Source organism: Pteropus medius, unplaced genomic scaffold, assembly GCF_902729225.1.
Source record: "Pteropus medius unplaced genomic scaffold, Ma_sr-lr_union100, whole genome shotgun sequence".
Lineage (NCBI taxonomy): Eukaryota > Metazoa > Chordata > Mammalia > Chiroptera > Pteropodidae > Pteropus > Pteropus medius.
The window spans coordinates 1,032,379-1,043,061 of NW_024344437.1; the positions used below are offsets into that span (position 1 = coordinate 1,032,379).

Consider the following 10,683-nt stretch of genomic DNA (forward strand, 5'->3'; position numbering starts at 1 on the left):
AGTCCTTAAGTATGGGATGTATATAGTAAATTTTCCTAAGAAAACAGTATGAAAAGGGCTAGGAGGAAAGAAACTTTCCTGGGGAGGAACACTACATTAATATTATCAATGATAAGTCACATTGGTAGTATGTACTCTTGATACGATAGGATAAAAATGCACTATATGTGGTCTTTCTCTGTCAAAGTTATAACTTCGGTCTAATCATGGGGAAAAGCAAAAATCTTTATTGAGAGACATGCTACAAAATACTTGACCAAAACACTCTATAACTGTCAAGATCAAAATAAAACAAAACAAAATTAAACTAAGCAAAACAAAAGGACCACTAAAGAGCCTAAGAAGACATTATGACTAAATGTAATGTGGTATCATTGATGAAATCTTGAAACAGAAAGAAGTTATTAGATAAAAACTAAGAAACTATGAATAAAGTTTAATTTTAGCTAATAATAATGTATAAATATTGGTTCATTAATTGTGACAAATCTATTATCCTAATGTAAGAATTATTAATGGGGGAAACTGGGTGTGAGGTATATGGGAACCCTCTGTACTGTATTGGTAATTTTTGTAAATCTAAAACAGTTGTAAAACAATACATTTATTTAAGCAGATGTGTAATTAGTAAATTAGAAAGTAAAGGAGACTCACAGATCCAGAGAACAAGTGATTGCCAGAGACAAGCAGGGTTGGATGGCTGGGAGGCAAAGGTGAAGAGATGAAGAAGTACACATTAGTGTCTACAAAACAGTCACAGGATATAAAGTACGGCATAGGCAATATAGTCAATATTATTGTAATGGCTATGTGTAGTGCCATAATATACAGGGGGGATCACTTCATAAATTATACAAATGTCTAAATATTGTACTTTATACCTGAAACTAATATAAAAATGATAATAATAATAAAAGAACAAATAAGAAAAGTGTCATATAAGACATATTTGAGGAAAAAAATGCACATTGGTGTCAACGAAGGATTAGTCTAAAAGAAGAAATAGGAGATACAAGAAAGGGAACAGAATAGTTAATCAGGAATACTTCCATTACGGCCTAGCAAAAAAACTAGTGAGAACCCAAATCAAATAAGCAGTATAAGAGACTGGTAGAGACACAGGGACTTAAAATTTGAAGTTATGTATTCTAAGATCTCTTTCACCATTTTTGGGGCAAATAGTGCTGCGTTTGAGAATATTCGAGCAGTGGTTCACATTTTAGATGTGCATTAGCATTATCTGGGGTGCTTTCAACATTTCAGAATTATAGATATTATTTAAATAGAATACCATATGGAATGATAGAGGTAGGGCCAAGCATATTTAACATATGTTTTATGTAATTTAGAACAAAAAGTTTATGATAAAAAGACCTCGGCTTGAGAACCATGTTACTGTTTGAGTAATTCAAACACAGAAGAAATGACCAGAGAAATTTGGTTAAAAGAGTACAACCCAAAGTAAACTCTATTTTTTTTTTTAGCTCTTGCTTATTTTAAAGATTTTGGTTAAAATAAAAAATATAAATCAAGAAGGTCAAAATTAGCATTATAATATCCAATCTAGAAAAATTAATCAAATATATCAACACATAAATTCTTTTATATTGACATAAAATGATATATATATTGAGTGTTTCTATACACGTTATGTCACATATCATGACATGAAAATAAAATAAAGCGGATATAGTCATATTGATCATATTATAAGCCACAAACCAGACACGATTTCTTGTTTAAAACAACAAATGTGTTCAGATTTTGATATAAATGCATTTGAAGTGCTTTTTAAAAGCTAACGTCAGAAGAGAGTTTATTTCTACTTTGTTAACATACAACACTAACAATATCTGCAATTCTAAATGCACTAAACTATGGTTGACTGTGTACACATCCCAGTTCTGAAATTTAATTGAAGTTCAATAATGTACTATATTCGTCTTTTTTTAAAAAAATATTATTACGCAGATCTAATGCAAAGGCAGATTAATGATGTATTTGGACATAACGTCTTGCTTTTGAAAGTAGAATTATGTTGTGTTTATAATGAGAGAGACTTTCTAAAGGGAATAACATTTAGGAAAAAACAGGTTTTTACTATTAAAAATTGAGCTGTGTAAAAATCTCATGCAATAGAGAAATACTTCATATGTACTATTAAAAGCAAAGAGCAAGATGAAAAACTTAGAGATCATCCATTCCAACTCTTCCTTTTTTTAAATTAAATTTATTGGAGTGATGTTGGTTAATTATATAGGTTTCAAATATATAATTCAACAATACATATGTATATTGCATTGTGTGTTCACAACCCAAAGTGAAATCTCTCTGTCACCATACATTTGACTACCTTTATCCTTATCTACTTACCTTTCCATCCCCTTTCCTTCTGGTAACCTTTAAACTATTGCCTCTATGAATTTTTGTTCATTTGTCTTGTTCATTTGCTGCTTTCAGTTTTATGTCTCACATACAAGTAAAATCATATGGTTCTCACTTTTCTTGTATAACTTATTTCGCTTAGCATGTTAATCTCAAGATGCATCTGTGTTGTCACAAATGGCAGTATTTCATTTTTTTCTAATGACTAATATTCCATTGTAAATATGTACTACTTCTTGATCCAGTCATCTGCTTAAGGGCAACTTAATCCAGAAGTGGGATTGCTGATCTTAATTTTTTGAAGAACCTCCACACTGTGGTCCATAGTGGCTGTACCAATTTATATTCCCACCAGCAGTGTATTCTCTGCAATCTCTGAAACACTTGTTATTCTTATCTTGTTGATAATAACCATTCCTAATGTGAGAGTTGCTTTCTTACAATGGTTTTGATTTTCATTTCCCTAATAGCTAGTAAAGTTGAGGATCTATTCATATGCCTGTTGGCCTTTTATATGTCTTCTTGAGAGAAGTGTTTCCTCTATGCATTTTTTAAAATTAATTAATTAATTTTTTATGGTAACATTGGTTAATAAAATCTGGTAAGTTTCAACTGTACATTTTAACAGTAATATATATATGTATATATTTATTTATATCATCTATTCATTTCCCATAGTTAGATTTCTATCACCACGTATTTGTCCCTTTTTACCAGATCTACCTCCCTCTGATAACCACTAGTCCATTGTCCATGTCCATAAGTCTTTGTTATGTGTCCTGTTCATTTGTTACTTTTAGGTTTATATCTCACATATAAGTGATATCATGTGATTTTCAACTTTTTCTGTCTGGCTTATTTCACTTAGCGTGATTATCTTGAGGTTCTTTCATGTTGTCACAAATGGCAGTATTTCATCTCTTCTTATGGCTGAGTAATATTCCATTGCATATATGTACCACAGCTTCTTTAACCAATCATCTATCATAGGACATTTCAATTACTTCCATGTTCTGGCCACTGTGAATAACACTGCTATGAACAACAGTGTGCAAATATATTTTGGATATGAGTTTTCAATTCTTTGGGGTAAATACCCAGTAGACGGATTGCTGGATCCTATGGTAGATCAATTTTTAGTTTTCTGAGGTAACTCCATACTGTTTTCATTAGTGGCTCTACTAATTTGCAGTCCCACCAGCAGTGTATGAGGGTTCCTTTTTATCCACATCCTCTCCAACATTTGTTATTACTTGTCCTGTTGATTATAGGTATTCTAATAGTTGTGAGATGGTATCTCATTGTGGTTTTGATTTGCATTTTCCTAATAGCTAGTGATGTTGAGAATCTTTTTATATGTTTATTGGCCATTTGTACATCTTCTTGAAAGAAATGTCTGTTCAGATCCTCAGTCCATTTTTTGATTGGATCGCTTTGTTGTTGTTGTTATTGAGTTGTATGAGTTCTTTGTATATTTTGCATATCAGGCCCTTACTGGAGGCTTTGCTTGCAAATATATTTTCCCATTCGGATGATTGTCTCTTTACTCTATTGATGATTTCTTTTGCTAAGCAGAAGCTTTTTAGTTTGATGTAGACCCATTCATTTATTTATTTTTTTTATACTTCCCTTGCTCTTGAAGTAAATTCATAAAATCTTTAAGTCCAAGGTACCTGAGTTTAGTTTCTATGTTTTCTTCTATGCATTTTATTGTTTCAGGTCTTATTTTCAGGTCCTTAATGCATCTTGAGTTAATTTTGGTGTGAGGTGATAGACAATCGTCTAGTTTCATTCTTTTGCAGGTGGCTTTCCAGCTTTCCCAGCACCATTTAATGAAGAGAGTTTCCTTTCTCTACTGTATGTTTTTGGCTTTCTTGTAGGAAATTATTTGCCTATATATAAATATAGGTTTACATCTGGACTCTGGATTCTGTTTCACTGGTCCGTGTGCCTATTTTGCTGCCAATACCATGCCATTTTGATGATTGTCGCTTTGTAGTATAATTAGAAGTTGGGCAGAGTGATGCCTTTTTTCTCAGGATGGCTTTGGCAATTCGGGGTCATTTGTGCTTCCATACAAATCTGATGATTTTTTGTTTTATTTTTTTTTTTTAAATCTTGATGGGATTTTGATGAGTATTGCATTAAATCTGTATAATGCTTTAAGCCATAAGGTCATTTTAACTATGTTGATTCTTCCAACTCAGGAACGTTGAATATCTTTTTGTTTCTTTGTATTTTCTTTGATTTCTTTTAATAGAGCCTTATAGTTTTCATCATATAGGTTCTTCACGTGTTTCGTTAGATTTATTTCTGGGTATTTTACTCTTTTTTGTTGCAATTGCAAAAAGAATTATTTTTTCCTCTTCTTTTTCTGACACTTGATTATTAGAATATAGGAAAGCTATGGATATTTGAACGTAGATCTTGTATCCAGAAACTTTACTGTATTTGCTTATTGTTTCTAGTAATGTTCTTGTGGGGTCTTTAGGGTTTTCTATATGGAGAATCATGTCATCCACGAATAGTGACAGTTTGCCTTTTTTCATTTCCTATTTATGCCTTTTATATCTTTCTCTTGCCTGATTGCACTCGCTAGGACCTCCAATGTTATATTGAATAACAGTGGTGATAGTGGACAGCCTTTCCTTGTTCCTGATCTTAGAGGGAAGATGTTTAGTTTTTCATCATAAAGTATAATCTTGGCTGAGAGTTTGTTATACAAGGCCTTTAATATGTTAAGATACCGTTCTTCTATACCGATTTTGTTAAGTGTTTTGATCATAAATGGATGTTGTATCTTGTCAAAGGCTTTTTCTGTATCTATTGATATGATCATTTGATGCTTATTTTTTAATTTGTTTATATGGTGTATTGCATTAATCAATTTGCATATGTTGAACCATCCTTGTGCCCTGCGATGAAGCCCACTTGATCGTGGTGTATAATCTTTTTAATATGTTGCTGTTTTCGGTTCCCTAGTATCATATTAAGGATTTTAGCAACTGTGTTCATGAGAGATATCGGTCTGCAGTTTTCTTTTTTGTGTGTTATCTTTACCACGTTTTTGTATCAGGGTAATATTGGCCTCATAAAATTACTTCGGAATTACTGCCTCCTCTTCAATTTTTTGGAAAAGTTCGAGGAGAATAAGTATTAAATCTTTCAATGTTTGGTAGAATGCACTGGTGAAGCCATTTTGTCCTGGAGTTTTACTTTTTGGTAGGTTTTTGATGATTGTTTCAATTTCCATACTGCTGATCGGTCTATTTAGATGTTGCAGTTCTTGATTCAGTCTAGGAAGATTGTATTTTTCTAAGTACTGGTCTATTTCTTCTAGGTTATTAAATTGGGTGTTATATACTTTTATGAATTTTCTTGTATGATCCTTTATATTTCTGCAGTGTCTGTCATAATTACCTCTCTATCATCCCTTAATTTCTTTATTTGTATCCTTTTTTTTTTTCTTTAGTAAGTCTAGCCAGGGGTTTGTCAATTTTATTATCCTCCTCAAAGAACTAACTCTTTATTGCATTTATTTTTTCTGTTGTTATTTTTTTCAATTTTATTTATTTCTACTGGAGTTTTGATTATTTCTTTCATTCTGCTGACTTTAGGCCTTATTTGTTCTTTCTTTTCTAGTTTTTTAAGTTGAAGTGTTAGGTTGTTTATTTGAGCTTGTTCTCACTTGTTGATTTATGCCTGTAATAAAATGAACTTTCCTTTTATTATGACTTTTGCCGTGTCCTCAAATTTTTGATATGTTGTACTATCATTATCATTTATTTCTATGTATCTCTTAATCTCTCTTTTTATTTCTTATCTCACCCAGTTATTCTTCAGTAGCACATTGTTTAATCTCCATATATTTGTAGTTTTTCTCTCTTTCTTTTCACAGTTTTCACACATCTCTAGTTTCAAAGCATATGATCAGAGAATATGGTTGGTATGATTCCCACCCTCATATTTGTTGAGACTATCACTGTGTCTCAGTATGTGGTCAATCTTTTAGAATGTTCCATGTGCACTAGAGAAGCATGTATAAACAGGTGTTTGGGGATGAAAGGCTCTATAAATGTCAATTATTTCCAGTTGGTATAATATGTCATTTGAAGATGTTATTTCCTTATTGATTTTCTGTTTAAATGATCTGTCCATATCCGACAATGGGGTATTTAGGCCCTCTACTATTATAGTATTTTGGTCTGTTTCTCCTTTTTGTTCTGTTAGTTATTGGTTTACATATTTTGGGGCTCCCTGATTGGGAACATAAATATTGTTAAGTGTTACTTCTTTTTTGGTGCATGATTCCCTTTATAATTATGAAGTGTCCCTCAGTATCTTTCTTTATCTTTTTTATTTTGAAGTCTATTTCATCCATTATTAGTACTGCTTCTCCTGCTTTTCTCTGAGTACCATTTGCTTTGAGGTATCATTTTCCACCTTTCACTTTGAATCTGTATTTGTCTTTGGAACTGAGATGTGTCTCCTAGAGGCAGCATATGGTTGGGTTTTGTTTTTTGATCCAATCTGCAACTTTGTGCCTTTTTATTGGTGAATTCAGTACATTTACATTTAGGGTGATTATTGAAATATGAGATGCACTTATAGCCATTTTATCTTTTGTTTTTTTAGTAGTTCAGTGTTTTCATTGCTTCCTTGTCCTTGTGTGTCTGTTTTGTTGTTGTTGTTGTTGTTGTTGTTTTAATTTTGGTTGTGTTTTGTGGTTTTTCTTCTGGCTCTGCTTGTTTTATATTATATGCTTCAGTTCTGAATCTTTGGCGTGTGTTTATCATTACAAATATGTGAAAGATATTTACAAATATACAGTCATCCATTTTCTTCTGTGCATGCCTTATCTCCATTCCCCTTTGAGAATTAGAATCTTTGAATTTTCTCCCTTTCAGTCAGTTGTCTCAATTTGTCCCTTTGTATGCTGAAGGTACATTACTATCTTGTTACAAATCTCTTCTTATTGTTTAAGCTTATAATGCCCTGTTTTTGGATCGCTGCTTTATATAATGTCTTAATAATGCCTTTCTTTTTCTTATAGATATTCAATCATGCTCACTACCCTCAGTCTCAGTCCCTGTCAGTGTTAGTGATAGTTTTGGTATCATTTGCTCAGATTCTCCTGAGGCTCTGCCCTGTTTGGCCTCAGAGGATATGGTGTAGGGGTTCTTTGGGTTGGGGAATGCTGGCTGTGGCTCAGCCTCACATTTTTGCAACCATGGCTGATAAAATTAGCTGTTGTTTCTCTGCCGTCTCCGCTTCTCTGCCGACCTTGCTTCTCCGCTTTCTGCCCTGAACCTTGGACACTGCTGCCCATGTGTGGAGTTCACAGCTCTCCCAAGCAGGGCTGATCAGTGAACTTGCCACACTTTCTCCCCTCCTCCTCTTCTTGCAGGGTGCTCAGGCTGCAAGAAGCAGCTTCTTTGTTTCTTCCAGTTTACCCCACGACTCTCTAGGTTCTGACCTGTGGTAGCTCTAATATACAAGATCCCACACTGAGACGTGTTGGTGTGCAGTTTGGGTGTTTTTTGCTGAGTTTCAGCTTATTGTTGTTTCAAGTAGAGAGATCTGGGGAGATCTCTCATCCTTCCATGTTTCTGACAAAAATCCTCTGCTTATATTTTTAATTGGATTGTTTTTTGTTGTTGTTGTCGAGTTGCATACATTCTTCATATATTTTGGATTGCAACTTTTGCACTACGGTGTCAGAATTGAATAATTGTGACCAAAACCGGATGCTGCACAGAGTCTAAAATATTTATTACCTAGCTCTTTATAGAAAAAGTTTGCTGATCCCTGCATTTGATAAACTAAACTTAGATAAAGTAAAGTTAGAGAATTTAGCCCAGGAAAAACTTTTATCTCTGGAAATGAGAGAGAATATACTGTGGTGGTAATGTGAGAGTTCTTGAAGGTATTTTTCAAGAAAAGTCAAGATTTTGAAGGCCAAGTTATAGGTGTATGAAAGAGAAAAAAAAGCTATGTACTAGAAACTCATTGACTTAAAAATGATACTCAGAAGAGATGAGGAAGTTTGGTGGTTACCAGACTAAGGAAAGTTTCATGGGCCGAAATAATCTAGGACGCACAGAAATATTTAAAAGATACAAATAAAACTACTCCAGAGGAATTTGAAGCACAGAAGACTTTTAAAACCTCTCTAAAGATGGAAAGAGACTGTAGTAAAAGCGAAATAAGAGGAGTTGCTGCTATGCTGCTCAATCCTGCCACATCGCCTACACACTGGGACTCACCCTCATGTATACTCTGTAGGAAGCAAATGGCACTTTTGCCTTTAAACTTTTGAAAAAGCTGGGTGAAGACAACTGAAAAAAATGTGTTTTTCTCACTCATCAGCATCTCCTCTGCTCTGGTCATGGTCTTCATCGGGGCAAAAAGAAACACTGCTGCCCACAAGGCCCAGTCACTTTCTTTAAGTAAAAGTGGTAGCAGTGGTAAAGATGTCCATCAGGGTTTACAGTTACTTCTCACAGAAGTTAACAGAACTGGCATGCAGTACTTGCTTAGAACTGCCAACAGGCTCTTTTGAGAAAAGTCTTAAGGTCTTGATTCATCTTGCAAAGATTCTTGTAGCAAAACAAAGCAGAGATGGAAGTGCAGGACTTTTTCAAAGCTACAGAGGAGGCCAGAAAACACTGGGGTAGCTAACAAGATAGAAGGTAAAATTACAGTGCTGCTGTCTCTAAATTCAGTTAATCAAATGAATCCTCTGGTTCTTGTGACTGCCATCTAATTTAAGGAAACTGGGATAATCAGTTTAACAAACAGTAGACCAAGGAAAGACAATTTAAGTCAGCAAGAATGAGGAGAAACCTGTGCAAATGATGTTTAAGAAATCTACCTTTAATATAACCTACATAGGAGAAATATTCACCAAAATTCTGGTGTTGTCTTATGTCGACAGAGATAACATAAGCATATTATCATCATGCTTCCAGATAAAAATGTCAATTTGGACACAGTGTGAAAAGAACTTAAGGGAAATTCATAGAATGACCGAGGCCAGTCATGATGAGTAAACAAGAGGTGGAAGTGTTCCTTCCTGGAGGAGAATTTCGACATGGAGGATGTCCTTCACTCTCTCAGCATGACCGATGACTTTAATAGGGGCAGTGTAAACTTTTTGCAGAATATAACATGTGAGAGACTTGTTTCTGTCCAAGGTTGTGCACAAGTCCTTTGTGGAAGCCAACAAGAAAGGCACAGAGGCTGTGGGTGCCACTGCTGCCATCACTGTTGCGATGTGCAGCATTTACCTCCAGGTTCTGTACTGACTACTCCTTCCTTTTCTTTATTCAGCACAGCAAAACCATTAGTATTCTGTCCTGTGGGTGATTTTCCTCTCTGTATGGAGAAATTCTTGCTAGATAGCATGAAAAATTTATACTCAGACTAAATGCAGCTCTAGCCCTGAAGATCAAAATGGATCACACTATTTCTAAGTAGCTTAAGTGTGTTCAAGTACAAAGTTTAACAACATTTATAGGAATATAAATCTATTCAGTAGACAGAAAGGTAAAATTCTCAAAGTCTGGCATAAAATACAAAATTAATAGTTTTCAAATATATTTGAAGGAGAATAAAACCCATACTAAGGGGAGAACTAAATAAATCAAAAGTGATCATTAGTAGACAAGGACATTAAAACAAATACAATAAATGTGTTCACTATTCTCAAGAAACTAAAGATAGAACATAAATAGAAACAAAAATCTTAAAAAGATGCAAATAGAACTCTAGAAATCAACACTACTTGTGAGATAAAAATTAGACTGGATGAGTTTAATGGCAGATTAAATGCTACAAAATAAAGATTAGTGAATGTGAAGATGAAATAATAGGAAGTATTTTAAATGAAACAGATAAAAAAAGAGTGTCGCAAAAATAAATAAAGCACAGAGAAATAAAGGACAATTGCAAGTAGCTGAATTTATGTGTAATGGTGCCTCAGAAGCTATGAGAAAAAAAAGGAAACTAGATAAATACATAAAAAATAATAGTGAAAAATATAAATTTGAAGAAAAAGATAAACACAGAGCTTCAATAAAATCAACAAACTCCAACAACAAAATCAGAAGAAAAGTAAATTGAAGCACATAATAATTACTTAAAACCAGTGATAAAGAGAATATTATAAGTGTAACTAGAGTAAAAAGATATATCACATCCAAGAAACGAAAATAAGTATAATTAGCAGATTTGTCATTAGAAACAATAGAAGTTAGAAGAGATGGAACATTTTAAGATATAAAAAAATGTTTCAAA

At 33.5% G+C, this 10,683-nt stretch overlaps 1 pseudogene; it reads left to right on the forward strand.

Annotated features, from left to right (window-relative positions):
* Window positions 1-8,655: 8,655 nt before the first annotated feature.
* LOC120610676 (serpin B6-like) lies at window positions 8,656-9,789 on the forward strand (annotated as a pseudogene).
* The last annotated feature ends 894 nt before the right edge of the window (window positions 9,790-10,683 follow it).